The 21,432-nt window shown below is 39.3% G+C and overlaps 1 protein-coding gene across 1 annotated transcript in view; it reads right to left on the bottom strand.

Annotated features, from left to right (window-relative positions):
- impa1 (inositol monophosphatase 1) overlaps nt 1-20,237 on the bottom strand; it is an 87,295-nt gene extending 67,058 nt beyond the window's left edge. Inside the window, exon 1 of the mRNA XM_034183570.1 lies at nt 20,164-20,237. The gene's annotated coding sequence lies outside the window, so the exon portion shown is untranslated. The remainder of the gene's footprint in view (nt 1-20,163) is intronic.
- Nucleotides 20,238-21,432: the final 1,195 nt, after the last annotated feature.

Below are 21,432 nucleotides of genomic sequence, written 5' to 3'. Positions count from 1 at the left end.
TAGAATGTCAGGATGGGGAACCTGACATCTGGCACCATAACCATGAACACGAATGACTGTCAGATGTCTGTGCCTCTTAAAAAGAATGATACACACACTGTCATTTCATCAGTCAGGTGTCTTGACGACATAAAAGCCTGGATGGCTTTGAATTTGTTAAATTTCAATGACAAGAAAACTGAAGTGATAGTTTTTGGCACCTCTGGGACCCTCCCCCCCCCCCCCCCCTTCCCCCCCCTTAGATCTGGGTTCCCGGGCCCAGGATAAGAAGCCAAACATCACAGACCGAGGAGTTAAAGTGGATGCAGACCTGAAATTTGACAATCACATCAGGGCCGTTGTTAAATCAAGCTTTTTCCTTTCGAGGCAGCTGGTCAAAATAAAGCCAAATATTTCTTCCTACTCAACTGGATCCTTGTAACTCACTGCATGTGGGGGTTAGTGCGCCCTCCATCACCCATCTCCAGATGGTACAAAACGCAGCTGCCCGTCTTTTAATACGAGCACATTTCCCCCGTTCAGCCTCACTCCACTGGCTGCCCAAACAGTTTAGGATTCATTTTAAAATTCTTTTGTTTTTAAATCCCTGAGTCTTGCCCCGCCCTCCCTCTCTGGGCTCCTATACCCTTATGAACCCGCCCGCTCTCTCAGCGCAGCTGAGTGTACCAAAAAACTAAGCAGAAGCTCAGAGGGTATCGAACATTCACTGCTGCAGCTCCAAGATGATGTTGCAACCCGTCTCAGTAGATCAGACAGACCTCATCTCTGTCTGCTTTTAAATCTCTCCTGAAACCATTCTCTTCTCTTTGACCTTTGACACTTGAGATATTGACTTCATTCTTTTATTTGATTTTGTTTTAATCATATGGTTGTTGTTTTTACTCATGCTTTATGACTTAATTATTTTAGTTGTACTGTGTTTACAATTATGTATTTTAAGATGGTTTTTATTTTCTGTGCAGCACTTTGATTGTTTTAAAGTATTTAATAAAGTTGGTTGGTTGAACACTGGCACACCGCAGGGGTGTGTGCTCGGTCCGGTACTCTTCACTCTCTTCACCCAGGACTGTGTCCCCACTCACTCCTCCAACACTCTGACAAACTTTGCCGACGACACTACGGTGGTAGGATCAGGGATAACGAGACCTGGTACAGGGAGGAGGTCAAACAAATGACAGAGTTAGTGTGCCTTAATTGAGAGAGTGGAAACATGACAAGTTGGGGGGGGGGGGATCGGTCATGTGACTCATGGTGCCATCTTGGGTTCAAAATAGCGTTTGCTGTTAATGTGTCTTCATATAAATCAGCTAATTTATTCATTTATTTGCTGAAAATGCCGGGTTGTTATGCATTTGGAGGCACAAACAGACAACAAGGGCTTCAAGATGTACAGATTCACTTCAGATCTCAACAGAAGAAAAATTTTGGAAAATAAAGTCAGCCATGTGGGATGGAAGCGACTTCATCATCAAAGCTTTGAGAGGTAAATTTATTGTTCAGCCCCATGTACAGTAAAACTCACCTAAACCGTCATCGTATAAACCAGATATTCACAGTCACCGGACAAAAAAAGTCCCAATATTTTTGAATTGTTTTCCATGTAATAAACACTGTATATAACGGATTTCGTACAGCGGATTTTTTGCTCACATCAGATAAAATGTCCCGTCTGATCTCAATGTATTTCCATTAAAAACCCCGAGCAGTCTGGACGTGCACAGTAACAGAGGTACAAATTCAAGTTCATAAAGTTAAGTGTCTTTTTGCAAGGAATGTTTTCACAGTTTTTGCTCTATGGCAAGATGCATTATCATCTTGAAAAATGATTTCATCATCCCCAAACATCCTTTCAATTGATGGGATAAGAAAAGTGTCCAAAATATCAATGTAAACTAGACACAGCTGACTGTGAACAACCAACATCTTTTGCAACATTGCGTGATGATTTACTCTCTTTTAAGAGTTTGATAATCCTCTCCTTTGTTTCAATTGACATCTCTCGTGTTGGAGCCATGATTCATGTCAGTCCACTTGGTGCAACAGCTCTCCAAGGTGTGATCACTCCTTTTTAGATGCAGACTAATGAGCAGATCTGATATGATTCAGGTGTTAGTTTTGGGGATGAAAATTTACAGGGTGATTCCATAATTTTTTCCTCAGAAATGAGTGATTCCATATTTTTTTTTCCTCTGCTTTGTCTAAAAAAGTAACCGTTACTGACTGCAGCAATTTTTTTTTCCTGATTTCTTATAGTGTTTCTTAGTCCGGATCTTAATCCAATTGAAAATCTTTGGTGGAAATTGAAGAAAATGGTCCATGACAAGGCTCCAACCTGCAAAGCTGATCTGGCAACAGCAATCAGAGAAAGTTGGAGCCAGATTGATGAAGAGTACTGTTTGTCACTCATTAAGTCCATGCCTCAGAGACTGCAAGCTGTTATAAAAGCCAGAGGTGGTGCAACAAAATACTAGTGATGTGTTGGAGCGTTCTTTTGTTTTTCATGATTCCATCATTTTTTCCTCAGAATTGAGTGATTCCATATTTTTTTCCCCTCTGCTTGGTCTAAAAAAGTAACCGTTACTGACTGCCACAATTTTTTTTCCTGATTTCTTATAATGTTTCTTAAAGCCAGAAAGTTGCCATTTGAAATGACTTTAGTTTTGTCTCATGTCTGTGATTTGCTTTTTTTTTCTACAAAATTAAACAACTGAATGAACATCCTCCGAAGCTGGTGATTCCATAATTTTTGCCAGGGGTTGTATGACATGGAGTTATAGAGCTGCAGCTGCATAAATCAGGCTTTAAATTAATTAAATAAATCATCATAAGTTGTAAATTTATGTCAATTTGATAGCTTAACTATTGTTATATTTATTTTGACAGCACCTGTACCTGGATGTGTTGCTGTATGTGGTTAAATGATAAAAAAAAAACGTTGAAAACATAAAAGGTTCATTCAGTAGTTCAGCGCAGTTAGAACCAAAATGGTGCTGTGTTCTGAGTTGACACCACTCTCTCTATTAAGGCACTCTAGACAGGGTGGTGTGCAGACAACGACCTGGTCCTCAACATCACCAAAACCAAGGAAGTCATCATAGACTTCAGGGGTCCAGGAGAGTCTCACAGCCACCACGACACATCAGTGGAGAGGAGGTGGAGAGGGTGGACTCAATCAGGTTCTATGGGACCCCAAGGATCACCAAGGATCTGATGTTCAGTAATGGATATCAACACGTCTGTTTCTGTATCCAAAACTGTCCTACCTCACTGAGCATTAAGCACCTTAAGAAGTCATGAAGCACCTTTTGTTTTTGGTATTTATTTAAGGAGGTCTTTCCGTCCTGTGAAGCTGTTCGATGTTTTTAAAGCTGCTCTTGCGTTTCTTGTGTGTAGCTGTTTGGAAAGTGCCACCAGAAATCCAATGACAATAAACATCTACAACCCCTGGCAAAAATGATGGAATCACCGGCCTCTGAGGATGTTTATTCAGTTGTTTAATTTTGTAGAAAAAAGCAGATCACAGACATGACACAAAACTAAAGTCATTTCAAATGGCAACTTTCTGGCTTTAAGAAACACTATAAGAAATCAAGAAAAAAAGATTGTGGCAGTCAGTAATGGTTACTTTTTTAGACCAAGCAGAGGGAAAAAAATATGGACTCACTCAATTCTGAGGAAAAAATTATGGAATCACCCTGTAAATTTTCATCCCCAAAACTAACAGCTGCATCAAATCAGATCTGCTCGTTGACATTGACCCTATGTGTCTTTTTGCAAGGAATGTTTTCACAGTTTTTGCTCTACGGCAAGATGCATTATCTTGAAAAATGATTTCATCATCCCCAAACATCCTTTCAACTGTCCAAAATATCAACGTAAACTTGTGCATTTATTGATGATGTAATGACAGCCATCTCCCCAGTGCCTTTACCTGACATGCAGCCCCATATCATCAATGACTGTGGAAATTTACATGTTCTCTTCAGGCAGTCATCTTTATAAATCTAATTGGAACGGCACCAAACAAAAGTTCCAGCATCATCACCTTGCCCAATGCAGATTCGAGATTCATCACTGAATATGACTTTCATCCAGTCATCCACAGTCCACGATTGTTTTTCCTTAGCCCATTGTAACCTTGTTTTTTTCTGTTTAGGTGTTAATGATGGCTTTCATTTAGCTTTTCTGTATGTAAATCCCATTTCCTTTAGGAGGTTTCTTACAGTTCGGTCACAGACGTTGACTCCAGTTTCCTCCCATTCATTCCTCATTTGTTTTGTTGTGCATTTTCGATTTTTGAGACATACTGCTTTAAGTTTTCTGTCTTGACGCTTTGATGTCTTCCTTGGTCTACCAGTATGTTTGCCTTTAACAACCTTCCCATGTTGTTTGTATTTGGTCCAGAGTTTAGACACAGATGACTGAACAACCAACATCTTTTGCAACATTGCGTGATGATTTACCCTCTTTTAAGAGTTTGATAATCCTCTCCTTTGTTTCAATTGACATCTCTCGTGTTGGAGCCATGATTCATGTCAGTCCACTTGGTGCAACAGCTCTCCAAGGTGTGATCACTCCTTTTTAGATGCAGACTAACGAGCAGATCTGATTTGATGCAGGTGTTAATTTGGGGGATGAAAATTTACAGGGTGATTCCATACTTTATTCCTCAGAATTGAGTGATTCCATATTTTTTTTCCTCTGCTTGGTCTAAAAAAGTAACTGTTACTGACTGCCACAATTTTTTTCCTGATTTCTTATAGTGTTTCTTAAAGCCAGAAAGTTGCCATTTGAAATGACTTTAGTTTTGTGTCATGTCTGTGATCTGCTTTTTTTCTACAAAATTAAACAATTGAATGAACATCCTCTGAGGCCGGTGATTCCATAATTTTTGCCAGGGGTTGTATTCTATTCATTGCATCATTTATCACGTAAACTACAGGTTTCACATTATCGCTGGAAACTACAGACTCCTGTCATTTACTGGTGTAAACTGCAGGCTTCATATGACTTAACACGTTAACTACAAGCTTACAAGTGTATCTTGTAATCTATAGGCTTCCTGTTGTTTAACTCAAACTACAGGCTTCACGTTGTGTATCTTGTAATCTATAGGCTTCCTGTTGTTTAACTCAAACTACAGGCTTCACGTTGTGTATCTTGTAATCTATAGGCTTCCTGTTGTTTAACTCAAACTACAGGCTTCACGTTGTGTATCTTGTAATCTATAGGCTTCCTGTTTAACTCAAACTACAGGCTTCACGTTGTGTATCTTGTAATCTATAGGCTTCCTGTTGTTTAACTCAAACTACAGGCTTCACGTTGTGTATCTTGTAATCTATAGGCTTCCTGTTGTTTAACTCAAACTACAGGCTTCACGTTGTGTATCTTGTAATCTATAGGCTTCCTGTTGTTTAACTCAAACTACAGGCTTCACGTTGTGTATCTTGTAATCTATAGGCTTCCTGTTCAACTCAAACTACAGGCTTCACGTTGTGTATCTTGTAATCTATAGGCTTCCTGTTCAACTCAAACTACAGGCTTCACGTTGTGTATCTTGTAATCTATAGGCTTCCTGTTGTTTAACTCAAACTACAGGCTTCACATCAATTATGTCAAACTACAGGCTTCACGTTGTGTATCTTGTAATCTATAGGCTTCACATCACTTATCTCAAACTACAGGCTTCACGTTGTGTATCTTGTAATCTATAGGCTTCACATCACTTATCTCAAACTACAGGCTTCACGTTGTGTATCTTGTAATCTATAGGCTTCACATCACTTATCTCAAACTACAGGCTTCACATTGTGTATCTTGTAATCTATAGGCTTCACATCACTTATCTCAAACTACAGGCTTCACGTTGTGTATCTTGTAATCTATAGGCTTCACATCACTTACTCAAACTACAGGCTTCACGTTGTGTATCTTGTAATCTATAGGCTTCACATCACTTACTCAAACTACAGGCTTCACGTTGTGTATCTTGTAATCTATAGGCTTCACATCACTTACTCAAACTACAGGCTTCACGTTGTGTATCTTGTAATCTATAGGCTTCACATCACTTATCTCAAACTACAGGCTTCACGTTGTGTATCTTGTAATCTATAGGCTTCACATCACTTATCTCAAACTACAGGCTTCACGTTGTGTATCTTGTAATCTATAGGCTTCACATCACTTATCTCAAACTACAGGCTTCACGTTGTGTATCTTGTAATTTATAGGCTTCCTGTTTAACTCAAACTACAGGCTTCACATCAATTATCTCAAACTACAGGCTTCACGTTGTGTATCTTGTAATCTATAGGCTTCACATCACTTATCTCAAACTACAGGCTTCACGTTGTGTATCTTGTAATTTATAGGCTTCCTGTTTAACTCAAACTACAGGCTTCACATCAATTATCTCAAACTACAGGCTTCACGTTGTGTATCTTGTAATCTATAGGCTTCCTGTCTTATCTCAAACTACAGGCTTCACATCACTTATCTCAAACTACAGGCTTCACGTTGTGTATCTTGTAATCTATAGGCTTCCTGTTTAACTCAAACTACAGGCTTCACGTTGTGTATCTTGTAATCTATAGACTTCCTGTTTAACTCAAACTACAGGCTTCACATAAATTATCTCAAACTACAGGCTTCACGTCAATTATCTCAAACTACAGGCTTCACGTCAATTATCTCAAACTACATGCTTCACGTGGTGTATCTTGTAATCTATAGGCTTCACGTCAATTATCTCAAACTACAGGCTTCACATCAATTATCTTAAACTACATGCTTCACGTGGTGTATCTTGTAATCTATAGGCTTCACATCACTTATCTCAAACTACAGGCTTCACGTTGTGTATCTTGTAATCTATAGACTTCCTGTTTAACTCAAACTACAGGCTTCACATCAATTATCTCAAACTACAGGCTTCACATCAATTATCTCAAACTACAGGCTTCACGTCAATTATCTCAAACTACATGCTTCACGTGGTGTATCTTGTAATCTATAGGCTTCACATCAATTATCTCAAACTACAGGCTTCACGTCAATTATCTCAAACTACAGGCTTCACGTCAATTATCTCAAACTACATGCTTCACGTGGTGTATCTTGTAATCTATAGGCTTCACATCAATTATCTCAAACTACAGGCTTCACATCAATTATCTCAAACTACAGGCTTCACATCAATTATCTCAAACTACATGCTTCACGTGGTGTATCTTGTAATCTATAGGCTTCACATCAATTATCTCAAACTACACGCTTCACATCAATTATCTCAAACTACAGGCTTCACGTCAATTATCTCAAACTACAGGCTTCACGTCAATTATCTCAAACTACAGGCTTTACGTCAATTATCTCAAACTACAGGCTTCATGTTGTGTATCTTGTAATCTACAGGCTTCCTGTCTTATCTCAAACTACAGGCTTCACATCAATTATCTCAAACTACAGGCTTCATATTGTGTATCTTGTAATCTATAGTCTTCCTGTTTAACTCAAACTACAGGCTTCACATCAATTATCTCAAACTACAGGCTTCATGTCGTGTATCTTGTAATCTATAGGCTTCCTGTTTAACTCAAACTACAGGCTTCACATCAATTATCTCAAACTACAGGCTTCACGCCGTGTATCTTGTAATCTATAGGCTTCCAGTTGTTTAACTCAAACTACAGGCTTCACATCAATTATCTCAAACTACACGCTTCACATTGTGTATCTTGTAATCTATAGGCTTCCTGTCTTATCTCAAACTACAGGCTTCACGTTGTGTATCTTGTAATCTATAGGCTTCACGTCAATTATCTCAAACTACAGGCTTCACGTCAATTATCTCAAACTACATGCTTCACGTGGTGTATCTTGTAATCTATAGGCTTCACATCAATTATCTCAAACTACAGGCTTCACATCAATTATCTCAAACTACATGCTTCACGTGGTGTATCTTGTAATCTATAGGCTTCACATCAATTATCTCAAACTACACGCTTCACATCAATTATCTCAAACTACAGGCTTCACGTCAATTATCTCAAACTACAGGCTTCACGTCAATTATCTCAAACTACAGGCTTTACGTCAATTATCTCAAACTACAGGCTTCATGTTGTGTATCTTGTAATCTACAGGCTTCCTGTCTTATCTCAAACTACAGGCTTCACATCAATTATCTCAAACTACAGGCTTCATATCGTGTATCTTGTAATCTATAGTCTTCCTGTTTAACTCAAACTACAGGCTTCACATCAATTATCTCAAACTACAGGCTTCATGTCGTGTATCTTGTAATCTATAGGCTTCCAGTTGTTTAACTCAAACTACAGGCTTCACATCAATTATCTCAAACTACACGCTTCACATTGTGTATCTTGTAATCTATAGGCTTCCTGTCTTATCTCAAACTACAGGCTTCACGTTGTGTATCTTATAATCTATACGCTTCCTGTCTTATCTCAAACTACAGGCTTCACGTTGTGTATCTTGTAATCTATACGCTTCCTGTTTAACTCAAACTACAGGCTTCACGTTGTGTATCTTGTAATCTATAGGCTTCCTGTTTATCTCAAACTACAGGCTTCACGTTGTGTATCTTGTAATCTATAGGCTTCCTGTTTATCTCAAACTACAGGCTTCACGTTGTGTATCTTGTAATCTATAGGCTTCCTGTTTATCTCAAACTACAGGCTTCACGTTGTGTATCTTGTAATCTATAGGCTTCCTGTTTATCTCAAACTACAGGCTTCACGTTGTGTATCTTGTAATCTATAGGCTTCCTGTTTATCTCAAACTACAGGCTTCACGTTGTGTATCTTGTAATCTATAGGCTTCCTGTTTATCTCAAACTACAGGCTTCACGTTGTGTATCTTGTAATCTATAGGCTTCCTGTTTATCTCAAACTACAGGCTTCACGTTGTGTATCTTGTAATCTATAGGCTTCCTGTTTATCTCAAACTACAGGCTTCACGTTGTGTATCTTGTAATCTATAGGCTTCCTGTTTATCTCAAACTACAGGCTTCACGTTGTGTATCTTGTAATCTATAGACTTCCTGTTTAACTCAAACTACAGGCTTCACGTTGTGTATCTTGTAATCTATAGGCTTCCTGTTTATCTCAAACTACAGGCTTCACGTTGTGTATCTTGTAATCTATAGGCTTCCTGTTTATCTCAAACTACAGGCTTCACGTTGTGTATCTTGTAATCTATAGGCTTCCTGTTCAACTCAAACTATAGGCTTCACATCAATTATCTCAAACTACAGGCTTCACGTCGTGTATCTTGTAATCTATAGGCTTCCTGTTGTTCAACTCAAACTACAGGCTTCACGTCGTGTATCTTGTAATCTATAGACTTCCTGTTGTTCAACTCAAACTACAGGCTTCACGTTGTGTATCTTGTAATCTATAGGCTTCCTGTCTTATCTCAAACTACAGGCTTCACATCAATTATCTCAAACTACAGGCTTCACGTCGTGTATCTTGTAATCTATAGGCTTCCTGTTTAACTCAAACTACAGGCTTCACGTCGTGTATCTTGTAATCTATAGGCTCCCTGTTGTTCAACTCAAACTACAGGCTTCACGTCGTGTATCTTGTAATCTATAGGCTTCCTGTTGTTCAACTCAAACTACAGGCTTCACGTTGTGTATCTTGTAATCTATAGACTTCCTGTTTAACTCAAACTACAGGCTTCACATCAATTATCTCAAACTACATGCTTCACGTGGTGTATCTTGTAATCTATAGGCTTCCTGTTTAACTCAAACTACAGGCTTCACGTTGTGTATCTTGTAATCTATAGACTTCCTGTTTAACTCAAACTACAGGCTGCACATCAATTATCTCAAACTACAGGCTTCACATCAATTATCTCAAACTACAGGCTTCACGTTGTGTATCTTGTAATCTATAGACTTCCTGTTTAACTCAAACTACAGGCTTCACATCAATTATCTCAAACTACAGGCTTCACATCAATTATCTCAAACTACATGCTTCACATGGTGTATCTTGTAATCTATAGGCTTCACGTCAATTATCTCAAACTACAGGCTTCACGTCAATTATCTCAAACTACAGGCTTCACGTCAATTATCTCAAACTACAGGCTTTACGTCAATTATCTCAAACTACAGGCTTCATGTTGTGTATCTTGTAATCTATAGGCTTCCTGTCTTATCTCAAACTACAGGCTTCACATCAATTATCTCAAACTACAGGCTTCATATTGTGTATCTTGTAATCTATAGTCTTCCTGTTTAACTCAAACTACAGGCTTCACATCAATTATCTCAAACTACAGGCTTCATGTCGTGTATCTTGTAATCTATAGGCTTCCTGTTTAACTCCAACTACAGGCTTCACATCAATTATCTCAAACTACAGGCTTCACGCCGTGTATCTTGTAATCTATAGGCTTCCAGTTGTTTAACTCAAACTACAGGCTTCACATCAATTATCTCAAACTACAGGCTTCACGTTGTGTATCTTGTAATCTATAGGCTTCCTGTCTTATCTCAAACTACAGGCTTCACATCAATTATCTCAAACTACAGGCTTCATGTTGTGTATCTTATAATCTATAGGCTTCCTGTTGTGTATCTTATAATCTATAGGCTTCCTGTTTATCTCAAACTACAGGCTTCACGTTGTGTATCTTGTAATCTATAGACTTCCTGTTTAACTCAAACTACAGGCTTCACATCAATTATCTCAAACTACATGCTTCACGTCGTGTATCTTGTAATCTATAGACTTCCTGTTTAACTCAAACTACAGGCTTCACGTTGTGTATCTTGTAATCTATAGACTTCCTGTTTAACTCAAACTACAGGCTTCACATCAATTATCTCAAACTACAGGCTTCAATCAATCAATTTTTTTTTTATATAGCGCCAAATCACAACAAACAGTTGCCCCAAGGCGCTTTATATTGTAAGGCAAGGCCATACAATAATGATGTAAAACCCCAACGGTCAAAACGACCCCCTGTGAGCAAGCACTTGGCTACAGTGGGAAGGAAAAACTCCCTTTTAACAGGAAGAAACCTCCAGCAGAACCAGGCTCAGGGAGGGGCAGTCTTCTGCTGGGACTGGTTGGGGCTGAGGGAGAGAACCAGGAAAAAGACATGCTGTGGAGGGGAGCAGAGATCGATCACTAATGATTAAATGCAGAGTGGTGCATACAGAGCAAAAAGAGAAAGAAACAGTGCATCATGGGAACCCCCCAGCAGTCTACGTCTATAGCAGCATAACTAAGGGATGGTTCAGGGTCACCTGATCCAGCCCTAACTATAAGCTTTAGCAAAAAGGAAAGTTTTAAGCCTAATCTTAAAAGTAGAGAGGGTGTCTGTCTCCCTGATCTGAATTGGGAGCTGGTTCCACAGGAGAGGAGCCTGAAAGCTGAAGGCTCTGCCTCCCATTCTACTCTTACAAACCCTAGGAACTACAAGTAAGCCTGCAGTCTGAGAGCGAAGCGCTCTATTGGGGTGATATGGTACTACGAGGTCCCTAAGATAAGATGGGACCTGATTATTCAAAACCTTATAAGTAAGAAGAAGAATTTTAAATTCTATTCTAGAATTAACAGGAAGCCAATGAAGAGAGGCCAATATGGGTGAGATATGCTCTCTCCTTCTAGTCCCCGTCAGCACTCTAGCTGCAGCATTTTGAATTAACTGAAGGCTTTTTAGGGAACTTTTAGGACAACCTGATAATAATGAATTACAATAGTCCAGCCTAGAGGAAATAAATGCATGAATTAGTTTTTCAGCATCACTCTGAGACAAGACCTTTCTGATTTTAGAGATATTGCGTAAATGCAAAAAAGCAGTCCTACATATTTGTTTAATATGCGCTTTGAATGACATATCCTGATCAAAAATGACTCCAAGATTTCTCACAGTATTACTAGAGGTCAGGGTAATGCCATCCAGAGTAAGGATCTGGTTAGACACCATGTTTCTAAGATTTGTGGGGCCAAGAACAATAACTTCAGTTTTATCTGAGTTTAAAAGCAGGAAATTAGAGGTCATCCATGTCTTTATGTCTGTAAGACAATCCTGCAGTTTAGCTAATTGGTGTGTGTCCTCTGGCTTCATGGATAGATAAAGCTGGGTATCATCTGCGTAACAATGAAAATTTAAGCAATACCGTCTAATAATACTGCCTAAGGGAAGCATATATAAAGTGAATAAAATTGGTCCTAGCACAGAACCTTGTGGAACTCCATAATTAACTTTAGTCTGTGAAGAAGATTCCCCATTTACATGAACAAATTGTAATCTATTAGACAAATATGATTCAAACCACCGCAGCGCAGTGCCTTTAATACCTATGGCATGCTCTAATCTCTGTAATAAAATTTTATGGTCAACAGTATCAAAAGCAGCACTGAGGTCTAACAGAACAAGCACAGAGATGAGTCCACTGTCCGAGGCCATAAGAAGATCATTTGTAACCTTCACTAATGCTGTTTCTGTACTATGATGAATTCTAAAACCTGACTGAAACTCTTCAAATAGACCATTCCTCTGCAGATGATCAGTTAGCTGTTTTACAACTACCCTTTCAAGAATTTTTGAGAGAAAAGGAAGGTTGGAGATTGGCCTATAATTAGCTAAGATAGCTGGGTCAAGTGATGGCTTTTTAAGTAATGGTTTAATTACTGCCACCTTAAAAGCCTGTGGTACATAGCCAACTAACAAAGATAGATTGATCATATTTAAGATCGAAGCATTAAATAATGGTAGGGCTTCCTTGAGCAGCCTGGTAGGAATGGGGTCTAATAAACATGTTGATGGTTTGGATGAAGTAACTAATGAAAATAACTCAGACAGAACAATCGGAGAGAAAGAGTCTAACCAAATACCGGCATCACTGAAAGCAGCCAAAGATAACGATACGTCTTTGGGATGGTTATGAGTAATTTTTTCTCTAATAGTTAAAATTTTGTTAGCAAAGAAAGTCATGAACTCATTACTAGTTAAAGATAATGGAATACTCAGCTCAATAGAGCTCTGACTCTTTGTCAGCCTGGCTACAGTGCTGAAAAGAAACCTGGGGTTGTTCTTATTTTCTTCAATTAGTGATGAGTAGAAAGATGTCCTAGCTTTACGGAGGGCTTTTTTATAGAGCAACAGACTCTTTTTCCAGGCTAAGTGAAGATCTTCTAAATTAGTGAGACGCCATTTCCTCTCCAACTTACGGGTTATCTGCTTTAAGCTACGAGTTTGAGAGTTATACCATGGAGTCAGACACTTCTGATTTAAAGCTCTCTTTTTCAGAGGAGCTACAGCATCCAAAGTTGTCTTCAATGAGGATGTAAAACTATTGACGAGATACTCTATCTCCCTTACAGAGTTTAGGTAGCTACTCTGCACTGTGTTGTTATATGGCATTAGAGAACATAAAGAAGGAATCATATCCTTAAACCTAGTTACAGCGCTTTCTGAAAGACTTCTAGTGTAATGAAACTTATTCCCTACTGCTGGGTAGTCCATCAGAGTAAATGTAAATGTTATTAAAAAATGATCAGACAGAAGGGAGTTTTCAGGGAATACTGTTAAGTCTTCTATTTCCATACCATAAGTCAGAACAAGATCTAAGATATGATTAAAGTGGTGGGTGGACTCATTTACTTTTTGAGCAAAGCCAATAGAGTCTAATAATAGATTAAATGCAGTGTTGAGGCTGTCATTCTCAGCATCTGTGTGGATGTTAAAATCGCCCACTATAATTATCTTATCTGAGCTAAGCACTAAGTCAGACAAAAGGTCTGAAAATTCACAGAGAAACTCACAGTAACGACCAGGTGGACGATAGATAATAACAAATAAAACTGGTTTTTGGGACTTCCAACTTCCAATCTCAAACTACAGGCTTCACATCAATTATCTCAAACTACAGGCTTCACGTCAATTATCTCAAACTACAGGCTTCACGTCAATTATCTCAAACTACAGGCTTTACGTCAATTATCTCAAACTACAGGCTTCACGTGGTGTATCTTGTAATCTATAGGCTTCACGTCAATTATCTCAAACTACAGGCTTCACGTCAATTATCTCAAACTACAGGCTTCACGTCAATTATCTCAAACTACAGGCTTCACGTGGTGTATCTTGTAATCTATAGGCTTCCTGTTTAACTCAAACTACAGGCTTCATGTTGTGTATCTTGTAATCTATAGGCTTCCTGTCTTATCTCAAACTACAGGCTTCACATCAATTATCTCAAACTACAGGCTTCATATTGTGTATCTTGTAATCTATAGTCTTCCTGTTTAACTCAAACTACAGGCTTCACATCAATTATCTCAAACTACAGGCTTCATGTCGTGTATATTGTAATCTATAGGCTTCACATCAATTATCTCAAACTACAGGCTTCACATCAATTATCTCAAACTACAGGCTTCACATCAATTATCTCAAACTACATGCTTCACGTGGTGTATCTTGTAATCTATAGGCTTCACATCAATTATCTCAAACTACACGCTTCACATCAATTATCTCAAACTACAGGCTTCACGTCAATTATCTCAAACTACAGGCTTCACGTCAATTATCTCAAACTACAGGCTCCATGTTGTGTATCTTGTAATCTACAGGCTTCCTGTCTTATCTCAAACTACAGGCTTCACATCAATTATCTCAAACTACAGGCTTCATATTGTGTATCTTGTAATCTATAGTCTTCCTGTTTAACTCAAACTACAGGCTTCACATCAATTATCTCAAACTACAGGCTTCATGTCGTGTATCTTGTAATCTATAGGCTTCCTGTTTAACTCAAACTACAGGCTTCACATCAATTATCTCAAACTACAGGCTTCACGCCGTGTATCTTGTAATCTATAGGCTTCCTGTCTTATCTCAAACTACAGGCTTCATGTTGTGTATCTTATAATCTATAGACTTCCTGTTTAACTCAAACTACAGGCTTCACATCAATTATCTCAAACTACAGGCTTCACGTCAATTATCTCAAACTACAGGCTTCACGTTGTGTATCTTGTAATCTATAGGCTTCCTGTTCAACTCAAACTATAGGCTTCACATCAATTATCTCAAACTACAGGCTTCACGTCGTGTATCTTGTAATCTATAGGCTTCCTGTTGTTCAACTCAAACTACAGGCTTCACGTTGTGTATCTTGTAATCTATAGGCTTCCTGTTGTTCAACTCAAACTACAGGCTTCACGTTGTGTATCTTGTAATCTATAGGCTTCCTGTCTTATCTCAAACTACAGGCTTCACATCAATTATCTCAAACTACAGGCTTCACGTCGTGTATCTTGTAATCTATAGGCTTCCTGTTTAACTCAAACTACAGGCTTCACGTCGTGTATCTTGTAATCTATAGGCTCCCTGTTGTTCAACTCAAACTACAGGCTTCACGTCGTGTATCTTGTAATCTATAGGCTTCCTGTTGTTCAACTCAAACTACAGGCTTCACGTTGTGTATCTTGTAATCTATAGACTTCCTGTTTAACTCAAACTACAGGCTTCACGTTGTGTATCTTGTAATCTATAGACTTCCTGTTTAACTCAAACTACAGGCTTCACATCAATTATCTCAAACTACAAGCTTCACATCAATTATCTCAAACTACATGCTTCACGTGGTGTATCTTGTAATCTATAGGCTTCCTGTTCAACTCAAACTACAGGCTTCACGTCGTGTATCTTGTAATCTATAGACTTCCTGTTTAACTCAAACTACAGGCTTCACGTCGTGTATCTTGTAATCTATAGACTTCCTGTTTAACTCAAACTACAGGCTTCACGTCGTGTATCTTGTAATCTATAGACTTCCTGTTTAACTCAAACTACAGGCTTCACGTCGTGTATCTTGTAATCTATAGACTTCCTGTTCAACTCAAACTACAGGCTTCACGTCGTGTATCTTGTAATCTATAGACTTCCTGTTCAACTCAAACTACAGGCTTCACGTCGTGTATCTTGTAATCTATAGGCTCCCTGTTGTTCAACTCAAACTACAGGCTTCACGTTGTGTATCTTGTAATCTATAGGCTCCCTGTTGTTTAACTCAAACTCCAGGCTTCACGTCGTGTATCTTGTAATCTATAGGCTTCCTGTTGTTCAACTCAAACTCCAGGCTTCACGTTGTGTATCTTGTAATCTATAGGCTTCCTGTTTAACTCAAACTCCAGGCTTCACGTTGTGTATCTTGTAATCTATAGGCTTCCTGTTTAACTCAAACTCCAGGCTTCACGTTGTGTATCTTGTAATCTATAGGCTTCCTGTTTAACTCAAACTCCAGGCTTCACGTTGTGTATCTTGTAATCTATAGGCTTCCTGTTTAACTCAAACTCCAGGCTTCACGTTGTGTATCTTGTAATCTATAGGCTTCCTGTTTAACTCAAACTCCAGGCTTCACGTTGTGTATCTTGTAATCTATAGGCTTCCTGTTTAACTCAAACTCCAGGCTTCACGTTGTGTATCTTGTAATCTATAGGCTTCCTGTTTAACTCAAACTCCAGGCTTCACGTTGTGTATCTTGTAATCTATAGGCTTCCTGTTTAACTCAAACTCCAGGCTTCACGTTGTGTATCTTGTAATCTATAGGCTTCCTGTTTAACTCAAACTCCAGGCTTCACGTTGTGTATCTTGTAATCTATAGGCTTCCTGTTTAACTCAAACTCCAGGCTTCACGTTGTGTATCTTGTAATCTACAGGCTTCCTGTTTAACTCAAACTCCAGGCTTCACGTTGTGTATCTTGTAATCTATAGGCTTCCTGTTTAACTCAAACTCCAGGCTTCACGTTGTGTATCTTGTAATCTACTAGGCTTCCTGTTTAACTCAAACTCCAGGCTTCACGTTGTGTATCTTGTAATCTACAGGCTTCCTGTTTAACTCAAACTCCAGGCTTCACGTTGTGTATCTTGTAATCTATAGGCTTCCTGTTTAACTCAAACTCCAGGCTTCACGTTGTGTATCTTGTAATCTATAGGCTTCCTGTTTAACTCAAACTCCAGGCTTCACGTTGTGTATCTTGTAATCTATAGGCTTCCTGTTTAACTCAAACTCCAGGCTTCACGTTGTGTATCTTGTAATCTATAGGCTTCCTGTCTTATCTCAAACTCCAGGCTTCACGTTGTGTATCTTGTAATCTATAGGCTTCCTGTCTTAATCTCAAACTCCAGGCTTCACGTTGTGTATCTTGTAATCTATAGGCTTCCTGTTTAACTCAAACTCCAGGCTTCACGTTGTGTATCTTGTAATCTATAGGCTTCCTGTTTAACTCAAACTACAGGCTTCACGTTGTGTATCTTGTAATCTATAGGCTTCCTGTTTAACTCAAACTACAGGCTTCACGTCATTGAAGAATTTCGGCAGCAAATTAATTAAAGGTTTGTGTTTCGTTGTTTCTGAGTCACAGAGACTTTCGTCACAGCTGAGCTTAAATCAGTGTTTTCTGTTGAAAAGACAAACTCACCGTTTCTTCTTCTATTATGTTTCCAGCAGACTAGACGCCTCCAGGCGTGTTGATGCCTCTCACAGGTTGCTGAAAGTACTACGCTGATTTACTCAAATCTTTAGATGGAGATTTGTGCAACAAATTAACAATACAACAGCGGCCACAACTTCATCTCTGTGTCTATCTAGGCCAAGAAGAGTCTTCAGAGAGATTTTTTAAAGCCTAACTCAGTGATTCTTTGATAGAGGCGCCTTCTCTGCACTTTATAGAGGGTTTTCAAACACGTGACCGATTTGCTGCCGGACAGGTGCCGTATCCGTTCTGGATTACAAGGAGGCTAGCGCGTTATACAACCCCTGGCAATAATGATGGAATCACCGGCCTCGGAGGATGTTCATTCAGTTGTTTAATTTTGTAGAAAAAAAGCAGATCACAGACATGACACAAAACTAAAGTCATTTCAAATGGCAACTTTCTGGCTTTAAGAAACATTATAAGAAATCAGGAAAAAAAATTGTGGCAGTCAGTAACGGTTACTTTTTTAGACCAAGCAGAGGGAAAAACATGGACTCACTCAATTCTGAGGAAAAAATGATGGAATCATGAAAAACAAAAGAACGCTCCAACACATCACTAGTATTTTGTTGCACCACCTCTGGCTTTTCTAACAGCTTGCAGTCTCTGAGGCATGGACTTAATGAGTGACAAACAGTACTCTTCATCAATCTGGCTCCAACTTTATCTGATTGCTGTTGCCAGATCAGCTTTGCAGGTTGAAGCCTTGTCATGGACCATTTTCTTCAACTTCCACCAAAGATTTTCAATTGGATTAAGATCCGGACTATTTGCAGGCCATGACATTGACCCTATGTGTCTTTTTGCAAGGAATGTTTTCACAGTTTTTGCTCTATGGCAAGATGCATTATCATCTTGAAAAATGATTTCATCATCCCCAAACATCCTTTCAATTGATGGGATAAGAAAAGTGTCCAAAATATCAACGTAAACTTGTGCATTTATTGATGATGTAATGACAGCCATCTCCCCAGTGCCTTTACCTGACATGCAGCCCCATATCATCAATGACTGTGGAAATTTACATGTTCTCTTCAGGCAGTCATCTTTATAAATCTCATTGGAACGGCACCAAACAAAAGTTCCAGCATCATCACCTTGCCCAATGCAGATTCAAGATTCATTGCTGAATATGACTTTCATCCAGTCATCCACAGTCCATGATTGCTTTTCCTTAGCCCATTGTAACCTTGTTTTTTTCTGTTTAGGTGTTAATGATGGCTTTTGTTTAGCTTTTCTGTATGTAAATCCCATTTCCTTTAGGCCGTTTCTTACAGTTCGGTCACAGACGTTGACTCCAGTTTCCTCCCATTCGTTCCTCATTTGTTTTGTTGTGCATTTTTGATTTTTGAGACATATTGCTTTAACTTTTCTGTCTTGATGCTTTGATGTCTTCCTTGGTCTACCAGTATGTTTGCCTTTAACAACCTTCCCATGTTGTTTGTATTTGGTCCAGAGTTTAGACACAGCTGACTGTGAACAACCAACATCTTTTGCAACATTGCGTGATGATTTACTCTCTTTTAAGAGGTTGATAATCCTCTCCTTTGTTTCAATTGACATCTCTCGTGTTGGAGCCATGATTCATGTCAGTCCACTTGGTGCAACAGCTCTCCAAGGTGTGATCACTACTTTTTAGATGCAGACTAACGAGCAGATCTGATTTGATGCAGGTGTTAGTTTTGGGGATGAAAATTTACAGGGTGATTCTATAATTTCTTCCTTGAGTGATTCCATATTTTTTCCCTCTGCTTGGTCTAAAAAAGTAACTGTTACTGACTGCCACAATTGTTTTTCCCTGATTTCTTATAGTGTTTCTTAAAGCCAGAAAGCTGCCATTTGAAATAACTTTAGTTTTGTGTCATGTCTGTGATCTGCTTTTTTTTTCTACTAAATTAAACAACTGAATGAACATCCTCCGAGGCCGGTGATCATTTTTGCCAGGGGTTGTAGAAAAATGGAGAGAATGTCTGGTTATTACGAGGCTTTAAATCCTCGAGATAAAGCTAATTATCGATATAGATGTGTAGCAGTTGGTTGAGTGGATCCGTATCTTATACCAGATAGTGAGTTTAGTGTTGATGTAACGAACTGGCCGACAGTGTCACACTGCGATATTGTGAACTAGGAAGCTGCCGACCAGATCAGCCTCGCCGGCCTCCTGCAGAGCATCACAGCGGAGCTCTGAAAGCGGAGGTCCTGAGCGATTTCTCTCACCAGGCGCTGGAAGGGCAGCTTGTGGATCAGCAGCTCGGTGCTCGAGGACCACAATGTAAATAAGCATCCGTATTGGAAGCGTTCTTGTGTTATCCTCAGTGGAATTTTTATGTAATACAATTTTATTGCCGAATAAAATAAAATTCTGGGAGCAGTGGATTTCTGGTGGCGGCGGAGCTCTCAGCGCCACGGTGCCGTGAGGCTTCTTCACACCGACGTTGAAGCTTCTGCAATTGTTCGCCAAATGCACGTAACGTATCACAGCGGCCACCGCGTCATAATCCAGAATGTCCGCGGGACACAAAATGACGTGACCGATACGTCACATGAAAACCGTCTAATAGGTGACACACTCCATCAGGACATGCTTTACGGTTTCTTCTTTTCCACACGAGCAACTCACCGTTTCTTGCGGTCCTGAGCTTGAAAAAAGAAAAAAAAAAAACTGTAAACGGTTCTGGACCGTCACGTGACCGAAGAAGAGCGTTTTCTTTTTCTTTATGCTGAAAAGTCTTCTGAAAGAAGCACGATCGCCACCTGCTGAGCGGGAGTGGAAATGAATGCTTTCCCCATTTCTCATATACTCTCTCCGCGTCTGTACCGAGTCTTTTTTTTTTTTTTGCTCTGACTCTTTCTCCCACGTACCCGGTGTCACGTACAGTTCTTTCCGCCTCGCTTACAAAACAGCGCTTGGAACTTGCTCACTAAACACTTGCATTTTCGTTGATTAACCAGAGTTAACGATAAAATAGATCGAGTTTACTTCTGCCAGGTGCCAGTTGACATGTAGAAACGTAGACGACAACGAATGGAAAGAACTGTACGTGACAACGGACAAGAACCAGAGTTCAGTGAAAAAGAACCAGAGTTCAGCGAAAAAGAACCAGAGTTCAGTGAAAAAGAACCAGAGTTCAGTGAAAAAGAACCAGAGTTCAGTGAAAAAGAACCAGAGTTCAGCGAAAAAGAACCAGAGTTCAGCGAAAAAGAACCAGAGTTCAGTGAAAAAGAACCAGAGTTCAGCGAAAAAGAACCAGAGTTCAGTGAAAAAGAACCAGAGTTCAGCGAAAAAGAACCAGAGTTCAGTGAAAAAGAACCAGAGTTCAGCGAAAAAGAACCAGAGTTCAGTGAAAAAGAACCAGAGTTCAGCGAAAAAGAACCAGAGTTCAGCGAAAAAGAACCAGAGTTCAGCGAAAAAGAACCAGAGTTCAGCGAAAAAGAACCAGAGTTCAGCGAAAAAGAACCAGAGTTAGTGAAAAAGAACCAGAGTTCAGAGACCAGAACCAGAGTTCAGTGAAAAAGAACCAGAGTTCCGTGAAAAAGAACCAGAGTTCCGTGAAAAAGAACCAGAGTTCAGAGACCAGAACCAGAGTTAGTGAAAAAGAACCACAGTTAGTGAAAAAGAACCAGAGTTCAGTGGCCAGAACCAGAGTTCAGTGACCAGAACCAGAGTTCAGTGAAAAAGAACCAGAGTTCAGTGAAAAAGAACCAGAGTTCAGCGAAAAAGAACCAGAGTTCAGAGACCAGAACCAGAGTTCAGTGAAAAAGAACCAGAGTTCAGCGAAAAAGAACCAGAGTTCAGCGAAAAAGAACCAGAGTTCAGTGACCAGAACCAGAGTTCAGTGAAAAAGAACCAGAGTTCAGTGAAAAAGAACCAGAGTTCAGAGACCAGAAC

The sequence above is a fragment of the Thalassophryne amazonica genome, chromosome 12 (genome assembly GCF_902500255.1).
Source record: "Thalassophryne amazonica chromosome 12, fThaAma1.1, whole genome shotgun sequence".
NCBI classification, from domain to species: domain Eukaryota; kingdom Metazoa; phylum Chordata; class Actinopteri; order Batrachoidiformes; family Batrachoididae; genus Thalassophryne; species Thalassophryne amazonica.
The sequence above is the reverse complement of the archived record's forward strand: the minus strand, read 5'-3'. Positions and strand labels throughout refer to the sequence as shown.